A 24,839-nucleotide genomic window follows, 5' to 3' on the forward strand; every position below is an offset into this window, starting at 1 on the left:
AAGGACCCGGAAGGTACAAGAACAGAATATATTACCTCCGTCACTCATGTATTTGAAAACTCCCCGTGTTTTTTATGTTTCTGTCTGGAGCCCCAATCTTTTTTTCCTTAGAGACATCATTAAGTTGCATTTCCTGTTTCAATCAAAATTTAAATATCATCCCTGAAGGACTACAATGGTGACCATTTTATACTAATGAGACTCTGAAAAGTCTCTGCAGACATTTTTTTGCATAGAAATACTCACAATTATCACAATTAAATTACATCTTCTGACTAAATACATATATCTCTATCTCTGCTTTGTCAACAGGATTCCTCCAAAAAGAAAATATATAATTTCTAGGATGGGTTCTAGAAAGAAGACTTATTAAATATTAATGCAAGCAAGATAATAATATTTGTTTGAATGCAGTACATAATTAATATGAGAAATTATGAAGTTGATATGTTCTGTTTCTCTGGGTAAACTTTCTTGTTAGCATCTGTGTGGTTTCAACAAGGCAGTTGATTGTGGCGAATATGGCAGTAGGATATTAGCATGCTTTAGTAAGAAAAATGGTAAAGGATTTTTTTCCACTACCTCTTACAAAGGTCTGGTATAAGACAGACTGTCTGTTACTCTTACTGTTCATGTTTATGGAATCTCTCCGTAAATTACTAAATTATTTCAAGTACGACCATTCAATATTATCCATAACTCATTTCAGCAACCTTCTTGAATAACGAGGTTTTCTGACAATTTTCATGTCTTACATTAAAGTAGGATTAATCTCACTGTAATTTAACATTAATATCTAATCTAAATAATTTTTTTGTCCACTCATGCTTCATACTAGAAGGAGCTACATTTAAAAGAGAATGCTAACTCTCACATAGTACATCTTGAGTAATATTTGAGAAATATTTATTCTCAGCCATTTTTCTACTTACATTTCACCAAGATCATGAGATCACACCAGGAATTAGCTAGGCTGGATTTTTTTAAATTCGGGACCAATCATACAGCTGACCAAATAAATATTAATTACTCATTTTTCTGTTGAGTAGAACAAAAGAACAGTGATGAGGACAGGAGGTCTTCTTCTTAATTAAAGTAAATCCTTTTGCATTACGTTGGCAACAGAAAGTAGAATTAAAGTGAGAGCAAATAAACCTTATCCTCAGAGCAGGGCATACATGCTTATTTTCACCCTTCCAGATATCCAGATTAAGTAGAAGTGATAACCAAGTCCCAGGCAATTAAATTTTTTTCTGTCTTTTATAATGATTTTGTGAACACAGATAATCATCTACTTTTCTATGTACATAGGCTAGGCACAAATGAATTAAAGTAAATGCAGACAGTGTGTCTGAAGTGTTTCTTGCTTGCCTGTATGACAGACTGCTATGATCTCAAATCTTCTTTCAGCAGATTCATCAATATTTGATATTTCCAAACTTCACATTCTTGTAAACTTTCCCACAGTGTTTTGATTATAGCCTTTATACACTTTATAAGATCTGACAACCAAGTATTTTCTGCTTAATTCACCCTGTGTCATCAGGTAGCCTCTTCAGTAATATTCATGTGTGCCATAATGAATACCACACAGATCTCTGAAATCCTGACAAGAACACTGGAAGAGTAACTTTCGCGTTTACTCTTGGGCTTTCACTCACTTCCCTTTACCATGTTGCTTGTTCCCAGTTGATGATTATATTATTATTATTCAAATTTGAAGGCTGATATTCCATTTGACAGCTTTCTTTCCCTGGCACCCCTGTAGGATGGTCACCTAGGTCACTCCTCTGTGAAACAAACTTCCATAAATCTCTCCTGACAGACTACTGTATACTTAATGACCTCTAAGGATGAAGACTATAAAGCCTACTCCAGTTATTTCTGTTTTAGGCTCTCTCCTCATATCCAGCTTGAACAAATTCTTGGTACCATTTCAGCATGTTCCTGCTCAGTTCCACAGCGATGCTGATTCCACTAGACTCGACTATTTGTCTTCACAGAATATGTAGGTAATGACTACTGAAGGAAGGTAGGCAGAAAGAAAAGGCAGGGGAGAGGTGTGGTGTGTATTATGCAACAGAGATCCTTGACTGACCTGGTGAGAAACCAAGCAGGAGTCTGTGAAGATGCTTGTGGTCTGTCTGATGTTGTGATAGAGGTCTGTTACAGCCCACCTGGCCAAGACGATGATGTTTCTGAGGCTGTCTACAGTTAAGTCCCCTGAACATCAACATAGTTCATCTGGAGGATACTGAACATCTGGACATTTGCTAATGCTTAAAAAGTCCCTGGCAGTGCCTGGAGGGCAGTGATGATGATTTTCTAATGCAAAATCTAGAGAAGCCCATTGGGAAAACATTCTACTTGACCTGCTGTTCAATGAGGAAGAAATGATAGCGAATGTGATCATAGATGGCAGCTTGGGATGCACTGATCACAAGAAGATTGAGACTGAGATTTGGAGAAAGGCTGAGGAGGTTAGCTATGGACTTTGGACACAGGCCTCAAGATAGCAGACTGTGGCCTTTGTGGACTGTGGCTGACTTTGAAAGAAACTTGGAGGTAAGGATCAATCTACCCCTTACAGCAGGAAGAAAAGGCATTTAAATCAATGGCCAACATAAGTAGGCAGAGAACCTAAAGAAATGCTAGAATACATCATACAAGAAGGGAGAACAAGGGCAGGAGATGAAGACTAAAAAAGTATTGCTCAGGCAACTGGGGATGAATATCGCAAGGACCAAAACCCATTTGGGTAGGGATGTAAAGTGTTAACAAGTAGAGTTTGTACAAGTGTGCTAGTATCAAAAGGAAGTGCACAGAAAATAAAAGATGCTGAATAGGAAAGACAATTGACTCACATACTACAGAAAACATGGATTTATTTATTTATTTTTCACTTTAGTCCTCACAGGAAAAAAATTTAAACTTCTGCATGTACCAGTCTGGTTTTGGACAGAGACAGAAAGGAGAGCAACAAGTTAGGGACAACTTAAAGAAGTTGGAACTATTCCAGTATGGAGTATCATATCAAATTCACCTGAAGATGTTGGAGGAGCTGGCTGCAATTACTACACAGCCACATTCCATCATCTGTAAAAATCTCCATAATCACAAAAGGACCTCAACAACTGGAAATAGAAAACCATTACATCTATGTCAAGAAGAGAGACTAGGGGAACTCTGAACTAGGCAGCCTCGTCTTAGACACCAGAAAGATCATAGATGATATTCAGCTGGAATTACTTTGGAATTACTTTGGAATTACTTTGGCACATGGAAGACCAAACAGTGGTCAGGAGCTATACAGACAAATTTACCAACGGCAAATCATCATCCATCAGCCTAAACAACTTCCATGATGACACATGAGATCAGTACTGGGTTCACATTCAACACCATTGGATATCTGAATGAAAATACACAATGCAGACAACATACTTCTGGAAAACACTTCACTAAAAGGATTAAAAATTCAAATGGGATCTTGGAAAATGTATGGACTGACCAAGAGAAACTGTATGAAGTTTAGCAAGCGCAAGGGCCAATCTCTGTATGTGGAGGGGAATAGCTGTGGCTGATGTGGACTGCCTGGCTCACCAGGCAGAAGGGACTGGGCTCTGGTGGTTGAAGGTGAATGCAAGACAATAGTATCCTCTTGCCTGCTGCTAGAGGAACTTTGCACAGTGAAGGCTACAGTGATGGTAAGGGGTGTGAATTGGTGGACAAGTAAGGGTTGAACGAGCTGAGATTTTCAGTCTAGAAAAGTTAAAGGCCATATTTGAAGTGGAGTTTTAAAAACAGCAGAGCCTAGCTCTTTGCAGCAGTAGCAGACTGCTACAACATGTAGGAGACTAGGCTGGGATGCTGGCCCCAAATTGTGAGTTGGGTAGATCAGGTTGGATGTATGGAAAAATTTCTTCACTGTGTGGGCAGTGCAGTACAGGGCTGTGATTCACATAGAAGGTGTGGGCATTTCATTTGGGGGAGTTATCAAGATAAAATTGAGTTTGATCTGCCATACAGTTGGTGATCTCACCTCCAAAGGGAAACTGAAACTTACATACAGAAGTCCCTTTCAACTAGCATTTTTATCACTCCTCAGATTTTCCGTGGACATAGTTATTCTGACTTGCCTGCCCCCTCCTCTTCTCAGAGAAGTGTTTGAAGGCAGAATGATATACAATTTATCTATTATAATTTATTAATATGCATTTCAGTAAGCCTCAGTTCCAGGAACTGAACATTGAGTTTGACATTCCTGCTACTGTCCTCTATGTCACAACTTACTTCTTTTAGTTACAAGGGTCTTACAATGCATTTTCAAATCATTTATGACTGCACCTTGCAAAAACAATTGGAATTTCACTACTATTTTTTCTTCTTATTTTTATAAAGATTTCATTTTTGGCTCTTTATGTTTTAACATTGTCTATTTCTTCTCCTCTCTGTACTCAATATGGAAAAAGTGGAGACATTTAAAATCTTAATTAGGACATTAATGAAAACTAAGGTCCTCTCCACAGTGTGGAAAGTCAAAATTATTCAGAGGAGAAACAGATTAATTATGTAGTGGTATTTCCACTTATTTCAATTCCATTCTAGTCTAAACATCACTTTGTTCATTTCAAGTAGAATAAACCCATAACCAGGTATGTGGAAATGCTTCTAACTCATTCCCATGATGCTATACCTCAGCTTTTATTTTTCTTAGAAAACTCTGTTTAAATTGAATACATCAAAGTCAGAACTTTTTCTTTGTTTTTCCAAAGAAATACAAAGAATTTACTTCTCCATGAGATAAAATATGTACAAGCAACATTAAAGTAAGCCCATTGGAACAAAACAAAAATGCAATATCTGCTTCTCAAAGAAAGGGAGAGGACATATGATCAGCACGTAGCAAAATTCCAGCAGATGAGTTCAGTTAGTTTTATAATGTCAGTGATGACAACTGTAGTTTGAAAAGAAAGAACAAACCAAAGGCCTCCATTAGGAGGCTGGAGGTTGGGGGTGGGAGCTTGATGATCCTTGAGGTCCCTTCCAACCCAAGCCATTCTATGAATCAATGATTCTATGATTAGTAATATGAAAGGAGATAGCCTTACACAGGAGCTAGAAAAAAAGGAAGCATTTTCTCTAAAGATAGATGAAAAACACTTTTAATGCCAAGTATATTGTCTTATTTCAACAGTAGCACAACTGTAACAGAGACACACAGAAGTACTCAATATTACACTTAGTAAATTATAATAAATAGAACTGATTTGCATATTTCAGCTACAAAAGTTAAGAAATAGTCTTCGAAAAAAATTATATATTTATTATTTCACAATGTATTAATAAGTGATGGAAAATCTCTCTAAATACAGTCAAATAATAATAGGTTGATGGAATTCTGTTACATTACACACCAGTTTAGCTTTACATTCTTTTGTCATTTGGAAATAACTCTTAAAAAATAAAGTGCTAGAGTAAAGCTTACACTATAAGGAACAGATCTTTTCTTCTCAACTGCTCTTAGTTGGAAATGCCTCTTCATGAAACCCTTCTTAGCATGGATTGTTCACAGCTCATTGCTGAGCCAGAAGTAGACTCATTTCATTTATTTGCTCTTGATGGCTGCTTTCCCTTTGCTACACACAGCCTCTCCTGAATCCCACAGACGTAGCACGTGCAATGCAAAGCGCTAAGTGACAGATTGCTCCATTTTCACTCCACATTACTAAAATAGTCCCTTCTTTCTCGTGATCCTGCAAACAGCTAGCTTTGTTTGGTGCTCAGTAGCACTAGACCCCTGATGCCACTCATGACTTCATTGCTTGCTGTCACTCCTCAGACAGAATCTACTCCTGCTACTTGATTATCATTGTGACTCATTCTTCGAAGCTCATTGTGTTTGATTACATTTTTTTTAAATCCCAGATGAGGATTAAGAACTGCACAAAGTATTAAAAAGTTAAATATCATGGGCAAGCGCACATCTACAGATTGATGCAGTGGTGCTCGCTCCTTTTCTTTGTTGCTTTCCTAATAATTCTTAACTGTATACTTGCATTTTTTTTTTACTTGTTGAGCACAGCACTAACATTTTTATATAAAAAAAAATTGCAAAATACAAATTTAAGCAAAACGTGTTAAATTAAATGCATTTTTCATATAGATCACTTTTTATGTATACCTTCACTGAACTTCATCTGCCATTTTAATAACCTGACATTTAGGCCACTCATACTTACCACAATTAATAACTTAGTATGTATCAGCAAATTCATGAAATAACGATTTATTAGATTTCCAGCATATCCACATGCTCAAAAATATTTTGAAAAGCGTGGATCCCAGTACATGTTCCATGTGACTTCATTGGCAGACTCTTTCCACTGTGAAAACTCATCCTTTCCTCTCATATTATTTATAATTTTTATCATTTTTTTATGATTGCAGGAAATTTCCTCTCAGTCAGCAGCATTGTTTTCTCAAGAGTGTTGAGTGACTCCAGTGCTGCTAAAAACATTCTAGATCTTCAGAAAGATCTATTACTATAGTTTCTATCTATTTGCTCAGTACAGACGTTTTGGTCTACACTCTTCCCTCCAAATCCCTGAAATTCACTTTAAAATTGACAACATTATTTGCAATCTCACATCTTCATTTTAAACAATGAATTTCACACACCATAGTTACTGTTTCAATTATTTCACCCAAGTACTTTCAAAATCCTTGAGTAGACACCACCTGGTTTTGATATTTTCTTCATTTTGTTCTGTACCATCTCATAACAACTCAAAATGAGTTTCCTCATAGCGAAATGTTTCTGTGCAACAACATCCCCACACTCTTCCACAGTGAAAGCAGAAGTAAATGAAGAAAACAATTTTGTTGCAAGGATTTCTTCTGTTTTCCTTGATTATCTTTTGAGATTACATACTCTCTGCCAGACTTCCTGCTGCTTGTAATTGAGGGAGAGTGTTTCTTGACTTCTGTATTTCTTGAAACTGTTTTTTTTAACAGATCTCTTGCACATCTTGCAATTATTTTGATATCTCTTGCTGTGGAAATTATTTTTATATTTAGCCTTATGAATTTACGGTCCTTTCCATTTTCTTTCTAAGTCCTCAGCTTTCTGAAGAACATTTTCTTACTTCAGCAGCCTCTGATAGCATGCTGCCTAGCCACAGAAGCTTCTTTTTGCCCTTTCTCAATCCCTACTCAATAAGCAGGATTTATTTGTTCTGCACCCTCAATACAGTATTTTAAACTGTCCCATCTGTACCATCTGCCACGACATAACTCTCAGTGATTCCTTCCAGATTCTTCCATAGCAGGAGTTCCCATTTCGATATAACTCTCCTTTCCAAAGTTAACTACAAGTATTGGGAGATTTACTGGCTTCTGCAGTCCCGCGAAGATACTGAATCTAGAAAGAGATTCAGATAAAATACTTGCACCGCTTCCACCTAGCTTCTGCTGCTTCTTTCACGGGATCCTCAGCTATCCAGTCCATAAGAAAATCAATAATGTAGTCTCTGTAGCTCTCTAAGAAAATTTTTCTTTAGTGCACTCTGTTTGTTCCTCTCCGCAGACTCATTTTCTAAATGTGAGTCAACCTCATCCTTCCAACTTGTTCCTACAGTTTCTCCCCAATAGATGCGTCGTCTCAAACCACATGCTCCACTTCATCTATGGCTGTTTTTCCACTCTTGGACTCATGTGTGGTCTCCATTTAAAAGTCAATCCTTCTTTACAGCCTCCTGCATTCCTGAGGTCCCTTAAGTTTCTTTTATAAGGACGAACCTTCTCCTTACACCATTTTTTGCCATTACAGAAGAAAATATTCCCCCTCAGCCGCTCTGTACATCACGGACAGTCACTGTAGAAATCCTGGGCTGCTTCACCCATGTTGTCAAACACCTGCTGTTAAATAAACCACTGTTAAACTTACAAAAGTACAATGGTAAATCAGTCAACATAAACTGCCATTTCTTCTCCCATCCACTCCATGATTTCAGTCATGTTAAGGAAGCAGTTTGGACCTACTATGTCTTTCCAATACCCTTTAAATTTTCCCTTGGGCAAAAGTTCTGGCCTCCTGTTCTTCTGCCACTGGAACTCAGGGGACCCTTGTCCCCTGACTCCTCCTCACTGCTGGCTGGGTACTGGATGATATGTGGCAGGTATGCTCCTGTACAGCTGTCCCAGGCTGCCCCTGGGTCAGCCCCTTCTACCTTCAGCAGGGGCACCCTACAGCTGTCTTCCAGCCCTCCCCAGGTACCAATGCTGCTGCAGTTATCCAGTGGACAGATTTTATTCACAGCATCATTGCAGAGCTTCAGTGTGGACCAAACACATATCCCCTGTAGTAAAAAATCTGCTCCCTGGAGGTATGTATGCCATGTGATACCTGGTGAGACTGCTTCAATGGGAAGGACGCTTCCAGAACATCCTGACCATCACCAGACTTGTGCAGTCTTTTGTTTCTGCTTTACAAAATGGCTATTTTTTACATATCTCCGTCTTTCTCATGAAGCAAAATAAATTGATGATGGTTCTTGTGTTTAAAGCAATTTAACTGCTGAAAGAATTAGATAATCTTATTGTCTTCCATTGTTTTAAAATTTATGAAAAAAAAACAAACAACTCAGTTGTAGCCATTTGCAAAAGCCTTCTAAAACACTAGTAGAATTTTATGTTCCTCTTTTGAACTATTACCTCAGGGGAGCACCTGCATAGCATGTAGGCATCAACTCCATGTATGTAACAATACTGAAAGCTTTGTAACTTAAATTGCAAAGATCAAGAAATCTGGATTTGCCCCAGCACCACCGACAGCAAAATAAAGACATAATATGTACACATGCATGTACAAATGTGCTAAAATTTACTGTCCAGTAGGAAAACCCCAGTCAACGAGGAGTTGAAAACTATAGCAAGTAATTGATGAAAAGCACCATTTGCAACGTCTAACTGTATTTGTTTCTCAAACTGGGCCTCCATTCTCTTCTATATTTATTATTTTTGCAATACATAGTGTAAAACCAGTCCTGGGACCAGGCCACTATTTTTCACATCTGTTCCATTTTTTTTGAAGAAAGTTTCAGGTGAATGTTTTACAATAAGATTGTCACACAGGTGCTGGTCGAGAGTTCAGCAGAGCAGAAAAGTATTAGCAAGTAGTAATTGTTTAATTACATTTTTATTGGATTATTTTCAAATATAGATGACTGCATTCTGTTAAAAAAAACAACAACAAAAAAAAACAACCAGCTTTTCCAAATATCATTAGATAATAATGGAAGTGCTCAATACTATCCCTTCATTAAGCAACTCAGCATTAGTCTGAAAAACAAGACGCCGCCACTGTTCTTTAACAAATACAAAGGTTGCATTTATCAGCTATACTGGTGGAAACTGACCACTAGATTTCTTTAAAAAAAAGGACTCAAACCATGAAATAAACGTAACTTTTGTGAAATGTGACAGGCTAGTATTTTCTCAATTATTTCATTTGGTGATTTCAAGGCAATCCATCAAAGCAAACTATGGCTTCATAGTCACAAGAAAACTCAAGTCTTTCCCAAATATAGATAATAAAATGAGCATCTCTTGCAGTAACAAGACTTCGGGCACTTGCTTCAGGAGAGCTGGCATTCACCAGAGGGTAGGGCTGTGCATGCATGCACACAAACACACACACCCATACACTGCTTAGAACATCAGAGCAGAGCAATACATTTTAAAAATATCTGCCCATTACAAGGTTAACCCATGGGTGAAAGAATGGCTTGGATATTCCATTGTTTTTTATTTTTGAAATGACATTTTTCTCTTAGTGAGCACTTAACAGGTTCCAAAGAGCAATGGAAATAAAGAAAAAAAAATATTCGGCTTTATGAATCATATATTGGATTTCAGATGAATGTTTTAAGTGAACTGGGAACAACGTGCTTTACTGTACTCTGAAAATCACACACAAGCTAATAGACTAAGAAAAAAGGAAAATATATACTTTTATTCAAAACAGCTCTAGCACTGAAATGTTCAATACCTTTATAACAAAGCACTACAGTACAAAGAAAACAATGACTGTCAACCGTAAACTGCAGATTGCTCTAAACAACAACCTTGTATACCACAATTTCTTAAACTGATTGTGATTAAGTGGCGCGGCCTTGCCAACATGCTAAAACAAACGAAGAAACAAACAAAATAAAACCTAACAAAATCAGAAAACATGACAACGAAAAGCAGTTTCTGGATAAGCTGAGACACTTGATAAAAGCTCTCTCTGTGATCTGGGAGACCACTTTTACTAGACTGCATTTCTTCCATTTTTAAACATCCAAATCTTCACTTGCTGAAACTTACTGATAATAAAAAATCTATCCCATTATATATCTATATTTCTTCACGTGGATATTAAAATAAACTATGTTCTGAAATTAAGAGTTAAAATACCTCCTTTTGTTTTCCATACATATTTGCCTGTATAAATATACTTCATCATTTTACAAATTACAATATTTATATTAAAGCTTTCAGTCAGCAAACCATCACAGCTTCACACGAACAAACAATTTCTGTGTTTTGGTTCTGCCTTTAAATTATTTTTGGAGATAATGAAAACCAGCCCAAGCGAGTGACTGCTAACAATATAAACAACACATTTATTTAGAAAAATAAACTGAAAATGCTGCTTGTCTGTTAGATTTCTCCATGAAGTATAGACAAATGGCTAGAAAATTTGTATGCCAAATACATATTACAAATGACTTCATCTCTTTAACAGTAACTGGAACAACAACGTCAGTGTTCAACAGGAACAGACTGCATGTATAATTGAATAAATTCCTTGCAACAATACGATAAAAAATGGACGCCATTAAAAAAGATATATCCCCGTTTTAGACACACCTTATCATGTTGACGCTTTTTCATATATATACATATATATATATGTATGTATATGTACGTATTTATTTAAGCCTAAGAAAGGACCATAGTCCTTTCAGTGAAGAGATCCCCATTGTGAAAGAGCGCACAAACATTTTTCTTCAGTTCTATCTTCTATATTCCTCCTTTTGGAGCCCCGGCAAAATACGGCTCATTGCTGTCAAAAATCTCCTGGGGCTGTCTGTGCAATCGGTGGCACACACCATTACCCTGAATGGAAACGACAGTGCAAAAACTTGAAGTGCATTGAGATGCAATCTTTAACACCTGAACTTTTTCAAAGTTGGGTGGAGGACAGGAGGCAGCATCCTTTATAAGCAATTTAACGTCACCGATGCCCTGTTCCTGTATGGCTTTCAATATGTACAAGGAATGACAGAGGTCTTCTTTCGCCACAGACAATAAATTCCTCTGTTACAGTAAATACCCTATTATCACCTACGTGCTTCATTTCTCCTTTTGGCTACATACAGAAATATTTTTGGATGCTTGCTTGACCCACGAAAAGCTCATTGGTTGTTACTCTGGATGCTCAGCACAGAACTCAAGTGCCAGGCTTAGAGAGCCGTTTCTGAAATGGGGTGAGATCTTCAGTCCTCTTTATTCTTTGTTCCCACTAAGTGGAATTTAAGGCTGTGGCTTTTGCCAGGACTCAGCTTGCAGCTGTCTGATCTGAGACAGAGGACTCAATGAAGACTGCACCCACAACTCATTGTGCTCTGACTTGAAGAGCTTTCCTGTGCTCCAAGGAAGGTTGGGCTCCTGGTTACTTTCCAGATCTGGCCTTCAAGAAGTCACAATGATGAATCTAATACGCAAGAAATTAGCTGATGTGCCTCCAGATATAGATATTCCTTCAAGCCTGAAGGTGCTGTGAAAAAGAAGACAAGGACAAAGTTACAAAAACATTACTTTAAAATGATAAAGTTAGTAAAAAGCAAAATAGCTTTGAATGATTGTTCCACTTTCCAAGAGTTCAAAGAATTGTGATATTTTGAAACCTGACCTCTTACAGTTTATTACTGATACAGGCTTTAGTTCTCTGCAGTGGCCAATGAGTTTAACTTCTCCACTGTCTTTAGAATTACGTTAATTTATAGAACCTTAGAAACCGATCATTACTGTCTTAGGTGCTGGACTACATATCAGTGCTGAAGTGATTGATTTTTTATTATTACCTTTGCTAATCTGCCTAACTCAACAATTCAATTTAACAGTATGCCTAAGAGCTTAAAACCAAACCAGCACTACTGAGATTTTAATAAATGAAGAAAATATCATGCATTTGAGGAACTTCTAAGACTTCAATTCGAATTTAGCTAATGAATCTGAATTCTATTTCCCATTCTCAAATTAAATAGAAAGTTAAATTCAGCAGGAGATTATAACTTGACAGATAAGTTTCCTAATCACTAAAATACTATTCAGCTATTTTGATTTAGGTCTTGCACATTCTGTTTTTGGGAAATGGTTTTAATTTACATAATGCACTAAAATGGTCCTTGAGACAGTGAAAACAAATAATACCTTAATCTAGTTCTGATTTACTTATTAGACAAGATAAAGCAGCACAAAAAAGTGGGGCCAAGGGATACTTACCTGCTGGTAGGTACGGCAGTAACTTGGATTATTTTACAAACTCACATTGTCTGAGGGAAAGAATGAGAAATTCCTCTTCCACCTGTCGTGATTTACACTTAGAACCACCATACTGTGAGGGGAAGGAAAATTATTTCTTTGCCATTATGAATGTATTTTATAAATCTAGCCTTTCATTCACATATCCTCTTCTTTCATATCGACTGGACTGCTTCATTTCAATAAGGATGGGAAAAGAAGTTGATGAAAGACAAGGCGAGGCAAGGCAAGAAGGAAAGGAAGAAGAATCTGATGTTGGCATAAATTGATGTTTTTTTTCCCCACAGTCGAAGCAAAATGTCAGTTATTCAGAAATACTCTCTGGATTGCAACACCAGCCCAAGGTAACTCAGCACGCTAATGGACATGGTATAATAAATTTATGAAAAAACTGGCTGGGGGTGGTAGAATTTTTTTCCTAATCAACTACGCTTTGGCTCACATCATTAATCAAAAAGATGAGTATCTTATGTATCTGCTAGCAGTGTATTTTTAAACTGAGCACACTTCATATCACTGGAAACACAACCCATCTTCAGTTATCACAATTTCTTTCTATAATTATATCTTGGGCTAATGATCTGTGTATGTTAATACCTCATAAAAATCATGAAGATAATGGTATTGCTGTAGAATTTAGTCTTACACTCGTGAAACAGGACGGATGTTGTACAAAACGCATGCATTCAAAAGCAATACTAATAACCAAAAGAAATACATACTGCAAACATTTCTTATTCTCTGTCAGGAAACAGTTATTCCTCAAACTCATTCTGAACACAGTACAATGCTGAATAGTTGTAGGTATGTAAAGCAATCTATTTTTTTGTTTCTATGGGCTGCAGTTCATGAACGTACTTAGTATTATATGAATTATATGAATATTATAGCAGACATACCTCGATTCCTGTAGCATCTTTCTAATTCAGTCACCAACTCACACAAGATGATTCATTCCAGTTGCATGACTGTATGACATCCACCTAAATCTCATCGATACTCTACCAAAGAAGAAAAGTTTGCTTTTTTTTTTTTACTGATTTCTTTGCTAACCAGCACAAACTGCACTGCTATGAAAAATGTGATGCATGTCTTTACACTAAATAAATAATATATCCAAGAAGACAAAGAAAGATATATAGAAGGTTAAGATGAAGTGAAGGATTCAGAAGCTGGGCAACACCGGCATGAAAAACAGAAAAAGCAGTTCCTCTTTCCGCCTCAAATGAATGAATGAAAAATTAATTAACTAATTGCTACACATTATCATACAGACAAAAAAGTGAGGCACAGAGAAAATAGGTCAGTTATTGAAGAAGTATGTTCCGTTTTTTCTTGCTATAGGTTTTTAGCATTTTGACAGGGAGGCTCTACATTCAAACAACCACATTTAATACATCATCACAAAATGCCTTCAGCAGAGTACACCTTGTCAGTATCCTCATGATGCAAACCTCCTGACTTTACAAAAGAGCAAGGGCTGAGAACAACCTACAGGAGACTGCTTTCTCACTTAAACCCACTCTCCTTCCCTTTCTTTGCTTTGGCAGTCTTCGTCTTGCATCTGCAGCTTCAATATTCAGTTCCAAAAACAGAAACTGAAAGAAATCATTGCAATTGTTTTCCCCACTTAGAACCAGATACTCATTCTTCTCAAGTATACTTTACTTCTGTGCCAGTGTTACTCGAATAGTCTTTCAGCTTTCCACTCTTTGTCAGTTTCCACTGTTTTTCAGTTTTCTTGAAAACTGAAAAATTGTAGGTGAAAATTCATCCAAGAATGTATTCAATTTAAATTCAAGTTCCAATGAAATCCAAATAACTTATTCAAATTTAACTGAATAAACAAGTTTAAAGTAGAAAGACAATCACGCTCAATTTGTAATATTAATGAATAACAAATGCACTTTCATTCATATGCCAAACAAGTGATATAGAAGATATTTATCAAATTTAAACTGACAACTGCAGCGGTGACTGCCAATGATGGCAGAAGTTGAGACCATCAATATGAATTTCTATGCTGTGTCTAGCTTCTTTTATTTAGAAGAAGAGAAAAAATTAGGAATCAGCTTCACATTCAATTGAGAGCAAGAGAGAGACTTGAATAATACTAAGTTACATAAACCTCAAATCATTCTCATCTAGACTAATTAAAATCTCCATTATTTGAGCTATTTTAGCACAAACAGCATGAATTGAACATATGCTGTTACCTTGCATAAGCATGCTGGCAGTCAGAGCACCAGCCAATCTATTAGCTTCACTCACGTTTTGACAAGTATGAGAAAAAACAATCACAGAGTAACAAATCCTCCTAAATTTAATGCATGTATTCTCTAGATACTGCTAAATAGTAGCAGCCTCTGGTTCAGCTTGTCAGTTATACCTCAAAGATACAGAAATACTTACATTCAGATATAGAATATCTTATCTATTTAAATTCGTTTTTTTTGTTTCAGGTAAGATGGATTACGATGCCAATTCCTTCAAAAGAAGAAAGGATTATTGATAAGGAACAGAACGTTTTTGTAGGCCCTTCTTTGGCTGCTCTTAATGTCCAAAAAATATATTCAGTGACCTTTAGAGCATTATTTTTGGTATAAATTTAAGCAATGGATTTCTGAAGACACGCATTTTCAGTCACAAGCCAGATTTGGCAGTGAACTCTGCCAAATGCAAGAACAATGTTTTTACCAAGTGTTTTACTCCTCCATCAACATTTTAACTTTATAAGCCAATGTTAGTATTTCTTTTTACCTGTGGCATAGCACTGTGAACACATCCATGACAGTAAAATCTTTAAAACATAAAAATGCAGAATTTTACCAAATCCGCAACATCTTGTAATTCTTCCTGTTTCCTTTCTCCCAGAATCTTCACAATACTGATTTCTGTGTGATAGATTTATCCTCCTACCGTTTCAGTCTGTAAATAATTTATTTGCCAGTGAGAAAACAAGAATTCCTAATTGCTGATTAATTTTTTTCTCGAAGAATTTAAAAAGACTGTAAATGGCATGCAAATTTCAAACACCTACAATTACTCATTTTCATCTTTTTCCTTTGCATGGCATATATATTTTTTTAATATTTTGACACCATGCATTAGTTTCTACAGTAATATAATTCTTACTATCTTGTTAATCTTTCCTTATGTGAATAAATTATCAAGTCCTGTTGCTCCATCTTTAGAGCTTTCTATAAAAGTAGCTCTACATATAGTTCTACAATTCTATTCTTAAATAGAAATCTACAGACTGTGTCACAAAGCGTATGATGAAAGCATTTATTAAATGCACTCTTTGAACTGGACACGTACTGCTTAAGTAAAATGTTAATGATAAGTTTACTGCCTTTGTGTGTTTGCACAATGAAATGACTACCAGAATATTGGCTTTGAGATCTGCTGCTACTTGGCTGTATATATATAATGTATGAGGGCTGCTCTGAAGGTAACGCCTCCTATTTTATGATGTAGGCCCATGATGTCAGAGGTGGATGTTGGCAATATAGGAGTAGAGGTTGAACCTTCCTACAAATATTTCATTACATTTTGTTGCAAAGTGATGGATGGCAGCAGAGTTGTAGTTTCCATTGAAATAAATAGCAGACATTACTTTTGGAGCAACATACGTGTGTGTGTGTATGAGTGTCTGCATGAGTGTATGCATATGTATGTATATGCATACAAGAATGAAAACTTCATGGAAAAAGCACCATGCAACAAATGCAAAGAGCATTGTCTCTGCCAATATACGAAACAAAATTTCCCGTGTTTCTTATGAACTACTGAACAAAACGTGCAGTGTTCTTCTCAGTAATGTCCCAGACATTTCAAATTTGAGAGAAGCAATCTGTGGGACTGACAATGGGAAATTAAGCCTCTTTTTTTGATCCTCAAGTTACCAACAGAGCTGAAATCTGGGCAATCAAAATTACCATGTGATATATTGATAACACAGAAGTCAATATCCTACATTAGGGTAACCCACAAGTTGTGCCCAAACCCTAAAACTTTAACTTCAAAATGCTAAAATGAAAAGACTGGAAAACTGGAAAAAATCATGTTCATGTACCCTGGGAAACTCTGGCAGCTTTGTGCCATGGTAAGAGGCCCTTTCTCTAGTAGGCTAAGTATACATAAATTTTGCTAAAGAAGTAAGATCTTGCTTTCTTGGCAAGTAAAAGAAAGTACATAAATAAATTTTAAAATTCCTCAGACATATTTTTGGCTGAGACACTTTCATTCCACATCTTTAACCTTTTGAAACATTTTTATTGTATCATTTTTCTAGACATGACTTTATTTACATTCAACTTTTTGGTCAGTTATCTACTTATCTGTTGGTAAAATGTGGCAATGCTTCAAAAACATGTCTAAAGCTAGAATTAGTAATGTTAATGTTGAATACATGGTTAGGAATCCTATTTCTGCTTTCATTAGTTTCGAGTTTGTTCTGATACGTCCTTCCTGAGACGAGCACTCACAAGACAGTTCTGGGAGTGCCTATTTCTTCATTTTCTCTCTGTTTGCTAGTACTCAGAACAGCTATTTTCTTAAGTCACTACCTTTGGACTACATTTTCTCTTCCATTTGACTATTATACACTGAAAAATCAAGAAATAATCCAAGAGGAAATCAGCTTCTCTATGCCAGTGCATGATATAAGATTTGAGCTATCCTTCTTTTCAAGATACAAGTATTCACAGATTTCACTTACAGTTAGGCTTCTGATGTAGACTTGCTTAAACAGCCAAGGCGAGAAGCACTTAAATGCCTGCTTATCAATGTCTCTACTAGAATGCATCCTATATTTAAATATACACAAAAATATTTATGTTTTCTTATATTTTGTATATATTTATGTATATTTCATATGTATTTATAATGTATGCATACATGTATTAATTCCCTCCTTCTACTTACTAGGGATAACTACAGGACAGGTATTGGAAAATATTCACATGACTGCCAGCAGACTGCTGTTTGCAAGGTCACATTCAACCCTGCAGTTCAATTGGCCAGTGCAGTTATGACAACAGCAGCAGATGAGCTACTAAGGCGAAAACTAGGATTGTCTATGTAACAGTAGTCACATTTCATCTAAGATACATCTCTAGAGGAGAGACACTAATGATACTATCAAAACAAAACTGGTAGGTAGGAAGGTTATGGACAGCCACCTTAATGGTCAGTGATGGCACCTGAACACAAGGTATCAAATGTTTACCTATTAGATTTCTTAATTAAGAAAAACTTATTATTTGAGTATTATTTTATGATGGATTACTAGACAATTTATATCAAGCATTCAGTGGGTAATAATTAAAGCATAAAGCTAGCATTGTATTTAAGCATTTAGCTATTTAATTGAAAACTAGAATCTACCCTGGCTGCAGGTCCCCTTTGTGACTCACACAATTGATCCACGCAATTAATTTACATATCACAAGTTAATAGCATTGTATTTCAGGCTGTCCCATTCACTCTCTACAGATTTCAGTTTCACCTGTTCAGAAGGTAAATACCCCAAAATGCTGACACTACAAGAACAAACTGCAAAATGAGTTTTGATACTTCCTAGGGGTTCTCTTTACTCTTGAAACTAACAAACAAATAAGCCCTATAGTGCTAGAGGTAAATACAAACTTGATTCTAGCATCACCCATCCCTGTGCTGAATATCAGAGGGGACACTGCTTTGTATCCAAAATGCAGAAAGGCAGTCCTTCATAAGAATCTGCAAAACAATATGGTCCAGGATATCCATTCATTCTTTCTGCAGTTCTTTTGATTTAAAAATAGGCTTTTAAACCTAACAGCCAGGTAACTCATGTCGCTAGTTTAATCATTTTGCCCTTATTTTTGCCCTCCTTTTCATGCTGAGTCAAAGTAAATTTCACTAATTAGCCTGAATGTGTATCTGTGTCAAACGGAGGTAGAACAGAGGTCAGGAAAAGAAAGAGACACAGAAGATCGCTAAATTCCCAACAGAATTAACTTTCTGTTTCTAATGATTAGTGAGAAATTAGCCAGTAACACATTTGGGGAACTGCCTATCTAGGTTTATCCAGCTAGCTTAACACGAGCGATACCATAGCAAGCAAGTAATGAAATAAAAACACTAAGCATGAAGCACCTTTTGCAATGAGTTACCACAGAATTTCAGATCTAGTATATACTGTTGGAGAGTTTCTATCAGTGCTGGACCTATTTTACCAAGGATTAATCTAAGCATAGTGCCATCATTGCCCTCCATTTATTGAAGGTGCTTCCGTGCATTCTCATTGTTGGCCAACACTCAAAGATGCGGAAGGTTTGATAGGTTAAAGAGCACCTCCTCCTTTTATGTGATAGTTTTTCTTGTTTGTTCCGTAAAAATTCATATTTAATATGTTACACTTTTAAGTCAGTCAAGAGAAAACAAGACAAAAGTATTTATCACAAATGCTTGTTGAATGTGCACTCACTGAATAAAAATTATTTCTTCTTTGAGTATAAGTTAAATTCTACACACCAGTGGAGGAAGTCCTTTATCACTCAGTGAAAAGGATGCTAGAGATAGGATAAATGGAAGTTCACAAGTCATTAAATGCTTTGAAGGTTTTGTCTCTAGTTTTACTTAATATCTTAGGGTTTTATGTTTTAGTTTTCAGAGTTTAGAGGGTTTTTTGTATTTTTTTTTGCATAATGCATGTCTTAAAGAAACACAGATAGTTTGAAAACCGTTCTTCCCACAGTACATCTTCCAGTTGACAGGAATAACATTTCCTATTTAGCCTGGAGCTAGAAAGGATGGATGATAAGGGAACTGGCAGCTCTACACTTTCTTGTTTTTAAAAAAGTATATAGCTGAAAGCAATCATGTAGTACATAATGTAATTATCAATATTTCTGCTTTTTTTTTTTTTTGGTCATTCATTGATCTTTTTTCTATTGCAAATTAATCAAGCAATCCACCGGCTTTGTAGAATTATGCCTACTCTGCAAGCCAAGAAGACTTTAAACACATCAGAAGATATCTGTAAATACCTTGGCACAGCCTTTCTCCAGATTTGCCCATTGAAGGATGAAATAACTCCTGATTCTAGCTGACAACATGCTGCTTTCTAACAGACATTTTACAGGAAGCATTTTTTACTTTGTCATTTGGCAAAAGCATTTTCCTACAGAAAATTTAAAATAAATTTCACTGCCAGAAAGATGTGGAGATCACCAACACCGCGTTACCTTTTTCTCCCAAAACATGCTGATGTGACTAAAAGATCACAGCAATTCTATGGTACACTGTTTGGTCAATATATTCATATTCACATTCTTTATTATAAAACAGAAGAAGTTTGTGTTATGGTTCTCGAGAGTGGAAAATTCTGTTTTTAGCTGCTAAAAAATCAGTAGCTCACAGCTGAATCTTGGGCAGAAATCCATCAGGGGAAGAAAGGCCTTGAGGCATTGCAGCAATGGGGGTGGGTCCTGCAAGTTTATGCACCGCTCCAGCCATGTGCAGCTGATGTTTAAAAAGGCGGACTTATCAGAGATAAGCACAATTAATCTTTTCAATAGGTGTTCAAAACGATGCCTTTTAATCTGAGCAATCCTACAAAAGAGTTTTTAGAATTGTGTTATGTTGTTGTGACACAGCATGACGTTTTAAACAAAGCAGAAATTTTCAGGGCATTTTGGAAGAAAAACAAAGGAAGTGAAGATCAACATTTCGCTTCATTGTTTTCACAGGTCTGCTGTGGATCATTTGATTTCTGTAAAGCAGCCAAATGCCCAGAAGTCTAGACTCGAATGAAGCAATATTTTTTGACAAATTTAACGACAACTTTTTTTTCTAATTCTTATCTAATGACGTACAATGTCATACGCAACTGTATGGGACAGTCAAACATAAGCTTAGCAACAAGGCTTATCTCTGCTTAGCCTTTGAGGAACTTTATTTCTCTCAGTCATCACCTAAGATATCCCCTGTAAGCTTCAGCAGGAAAAGGCGATTATTTCACAGGCAATAGACTACCTGAGTTTCTGATATTGTAGGAAAAATTCAAAATCATAAAGCATTTCAGTATTAAAACCTTCATCATATCCATCAAATATACTCAAAGTCTTGGCTCACAACATCAAATCATGTGATTTTAAAAAAATGGTTTTTTTTGCATTTGCATTTGCAAATCTCACAAGTCTTGCCAGTGCAGACTGGCTTGCGCAGTGAATCTGGCTGGCTAGTCCTGATTCAATACAAGAATCTTTGCTCCTCTGGCTTTGGAGTGATTTGGTTAACAAAATAGATACTCTAGCCAATAATAGAAGCTCAAAATTCAAATACATACTGGTAAGCTCTGCTGATAATCCTGCTGAGGAAAAGGTTACTAGCAAAATAGGCAATGCAGAGCTTTGCACATTAAGTACAGGCCTCAAATACACTGTTCGTACGGCCAGTAAAACACCACCAACTACTGGGCCAGTGATTATTTGAGCAGTTCACAAAAGGGGTCTGTCATTTTGATGGACTGCCTTGAAGTTAAAGACAAGGATAAAACTGGATCTATTTATCTCAGTCATTTTTACAAGAAAGTCTGTTGAAAAAGTGTGATTTCAATCAGAGTGGGGGTGAGCTCTACAGACTGGAATTGTGTTTGAAATATTAAACCTACTGTGTGCCCACTGAGTTGGCTAAGTTCCTCTCCAATGCTGTTTTCCAAGCCACAGTCCAAACCAAGGGAGCTTGCAGCACTGGAAAATGAGTTACAAATGGTCATTTGGAACATCTCTTCAAGCACTTCCTCCTCTGCAAAGAACAGAAGGCCAAAATCAGTGTTAATTCTTTTTTAGCTAGGATGGCCTTTCTGTCTGCCTTGGTACACAGCAAAGACACTCAGCTTTGGTTTCTATAATTAACGCATCCAGAAATGGCTTCCTTTTACTGAACCAGCCAAAAATTATTAGAAGTACTTAATAAGGATTCCCTAATTTTCAAAGTCTCTGCTTAACAAAGTTATATGAAAAAAAAAAATCATATTTGTTAAATAGACTTCATTTTCTACATTTTTTTTTCTTTAAATGTATCCTATGGTTTAAAATCTATCCTATGGCTTTGTAACATTCAGTTTCTGTATTTGAAACCAAGTAGATTCTTACTTGCATAATCTCAAAGCCTAATGTCAATCTGTTTGCTGCCATGACCTTACACAGAGATGATCTCTTAAGAGTCACTGGAAATCACAGCAGATACTCTGAGAGGTATCTGCGTGTCCCTGACTTCCACTATCCCTCTTCTAAAGTAATGAAGAGGTAAAAATGGTAAGAGTGAGCAGCAATGCAAGAAATAAAACTGAAAAAGACACAAAACCCCCACCCGGAAGCTCCGTTGGCCACCTGTATCAGAGCCAGAAAGAGTCTGGAGGGCAGTAAACTGACACCTATATATCAGAAAGAACAGTAAAAAAACCCTGAAATGTAGATTCTTTTTGGCTATTCAGTTTTATACTCTTCTTCCTGTATCCCTTCTTTCCTTTTAACACTAAAACTTCCAAAAAATAAGCACTAGTATTAGCTTAGACAAAACAATACTGGCCATGGACAGGCAATGATCACGTATCAGCAGTTGAAAGGACAATCTCACTTGTGTTGAGTTAGCCTTCAGGAATAAGGAAATTATCCAACACATATGGAACTGTTGCATTAAATAAAAAATGTATGCCCTGTTATGTGCTATGACAAAACAATGTACATGGGAGCAAAGAGGAAGTAAGGCCTATTGAATTCATAATTTGGATAATCCCCTTGCAAATAGCTGACAATCAACCCTGCCCTGCCAGCTTGTGTTTATTTCTTGCTTTTATTTATTTTTCAGAGCCAAAAAATGTGTCCTGGGACAATAAACAGGGATAATAAATGGGATAATCTGTATCAGTAATTAGAAGTACTTGTTCACTGCTTACAAAGAAATACTTAACTTACAAAGTACATTCACTAGGTGGGAAACAAGGCATCAATACGTAAGTATTACTAGAAGTAAATATATTGCATTTACACTTGTAAACCATTTTACGTGTCTCACAGTGATTTTTCCAATAGGAAAACAAAGAAACAGGAAGGCTGGAAGAAACATAAAAAGCTCCTGGTGCTGTGGGTATGTAAATCACCGAAGTAATCACAACTGAAAATGAGTATGGCTGAAAGCTCCCTGCTGAGGTAATGAAATCTTGACGTGTCATGTCAAACCTGCAAGGAATGTAATGGACAAATGACAAGATGACAGCTCACTTCTGACAAGGCTTTTGCTACAGTGGCAGCCTCCTTTTTGAGTCAAGTGCTACCATTCTCCCAGCAACACATTATACCTGCAGAACGGCGCATTGCTAGATGCATCCTCCCACAATCTTCTATTAGATGTTGTAATAGAACTGTGCACTTAATTTCTTTGAAAATCAAATCCTAGATTATTTCAGAGAGTGCCTAAATATATTCCAGGAGAGAGCAGGAGAAAAGACTGCATTGAGCAGCAGGTAAACAAGTCATTGTGTGCACTTAAGAAAGTACAGCTTTCCTGTGATGGTCAAGGAAGCAAGATGGGGGGAAGATGGATAGAGTCAAAGACTGCAGCCCCTCATGGGTAGGGAAAAGTGAACTTCCAGTGTGGGATCCAGGAAATAAGGACAGAATTTGGCTGATTTTCTGCTTTATATTTTGGTGTTCAAACTGGCAATTAAGTGTTCAAGAGCTGGCACAAAGCAAGACCAAAGTGTGTAGTCATGCTCGCAGAAGCAGCAGCTCACTGCCTGGGGCCCTGACAGGGAACTCTTGGGAGGAGGCGGCTTCGGATGTGATGTCCCCAAACAGGGAGTGCCTGCAGCAGAGTCTTTGTAAATGTCAGGCAAGCTGAAGAGGGCATGTGTTTTGTGGAGGCTGCAGAGGAGGAGTTCAGACCATGCTTCAGGCATAGGATGGGGTGGATGAAATAACAATATTGTCTTCTCAGTGCAGTACTTTTTGCTTTTCCCAAATGGAAAATAAGTTCCCAGCACGCACTCCTCTCTGACAGAACCTTCCTCTACCACAGTTTTGAGGAAGCCAGAGGTACAGCCATGAGCAGAAACAGGACATGCTTCATTCTCAAGGAAATCACAGGATGATGGAATCATTAAGGCTGGAAAAGACCACAACCAGTCCAACCATCAGCCCATCCCCACCATGCCCAGTAACCACATCCCTCAGTACCACATCCACACATCCCTTGAGCACCTCCAAGGGCGGTGACTCCACCACCTCCCTGGGCAGCCTGTTCCAGCAAATCACCACTCTTTCTGAGCAGAATTTTTTTTTCTAATATCTAACCTGACTGTGTGGGTTAAAAACGCCTCGGGCAGAGGAAGTAACTTAATTTGGATTCCTCTTACACTTAGTAAAAGAGGGCAAAGGAAAGGCAGTCTACAGACACTATCTCCTCCAGCAATTTGTAAATTTGGCACATCTGTCCCATGCTTTATTTATGAGTGAATGAAACAGAACATTTGGACTTGTGTCAGCTAGAGGAGCTGACTGCTGAACTGAATGGGAGATTTCAGCTTTTCATTTCAGCCACAGAGATAAGCAATCACGTTCTAATTTCAGTGTGAGTCAGAATGCACTGGTCTTCCTTTCAGAGTTACAGTTAAACACTTTGGGCCCTGATGGCTTCAACTGTTGAAAACAATGCAGCCTAGTCACCTCCTTGGATAGTGACAGCAGTAGAAATGTGAAATTACTACCCTCCCTTTTCTTTTTCATGATTTAGACTCTAAGGTTAGTGTTGCTAGCTAGATTTGTCATGTTTCTAATTTTATTAGAAATGTAGCAGCAGAGCTCCAGATAGCAACCAAAAGATGTGAAGCTTCTATCTTGTATGTGGGCTGAACTCTTTAACTACATTCTTTTTAATAAATGGGATTATCTTGTATGCAAGTATTTTCTACAGTAGAGATTAGTGGTGTATAATACTTTCCATGTATCATCTTTCCTCCTTTATCACATGAATTGCACCCCTAAACAGGAGAGTTTAGTACGGGAAAACTGATTAAGAGTTAGCTGAAAGCTACAGTAACTGATAAGAATGCATCAGCAGTAACCAAAGTGTGATTTCTCCTCTAGAGGTTTTATTTGAAATACAAGTATTCTGCTATTCAGATAGTAATTCCTTAATAAATCTACATGTAGGAGCAATTAGCAATGGCTTCATTTTATTCCAGCTGTCAAATCATA

The 24,839-nt window shown here is 36.9% G+C and overlaps 1 protein-coding gene across 7 annotated transcripts in view; it reads right to left on the reverse strand.

Moving 5' to 3' along the window:
- Positions 1–5,149: 5,149 nt before the first annotated feature.
- PRR16 (proline rich 16) overlaps positions 5,150–24,839 on the reverse strand; it is a 150,995-nt gene continuing 131,305 nt past the window's right edge. For 3 of the 7 annotated variants that reach the window (XM_021382406.1, XM_021382405.1, XM_021382403.1), the window contains exon 3: positions 5,150–11,827. The gene's annotated coding sequence lies outside the window, so the exon portion shown is untranslated. Of the gene's footprint in view, positions 15,523–24,839 lie in introns of all 7 variants that reach the window. The other 4 variants (XM_021382402.1, XM_021382400.1, XM_021382404.1 and 1 more) reach the window with 3 other exon arrangements.

This window comes from Numida meleagris, unplaced genomic scaffold, assembly GCF_002078875.1.
Source record: "Numida meleagris isolate 19003 breed g44 Domestic line unplaced genomic scaffold, NumMel1.0 unplaced_Scaffold239, whole genome shotgun sequence".
In the NCBI taxonomy this organism is placed as follows: Eukaryota; Metazoa; Chordata; class Aves; order Galliformes; family Numididae; genus Numida; species Numida meleagris.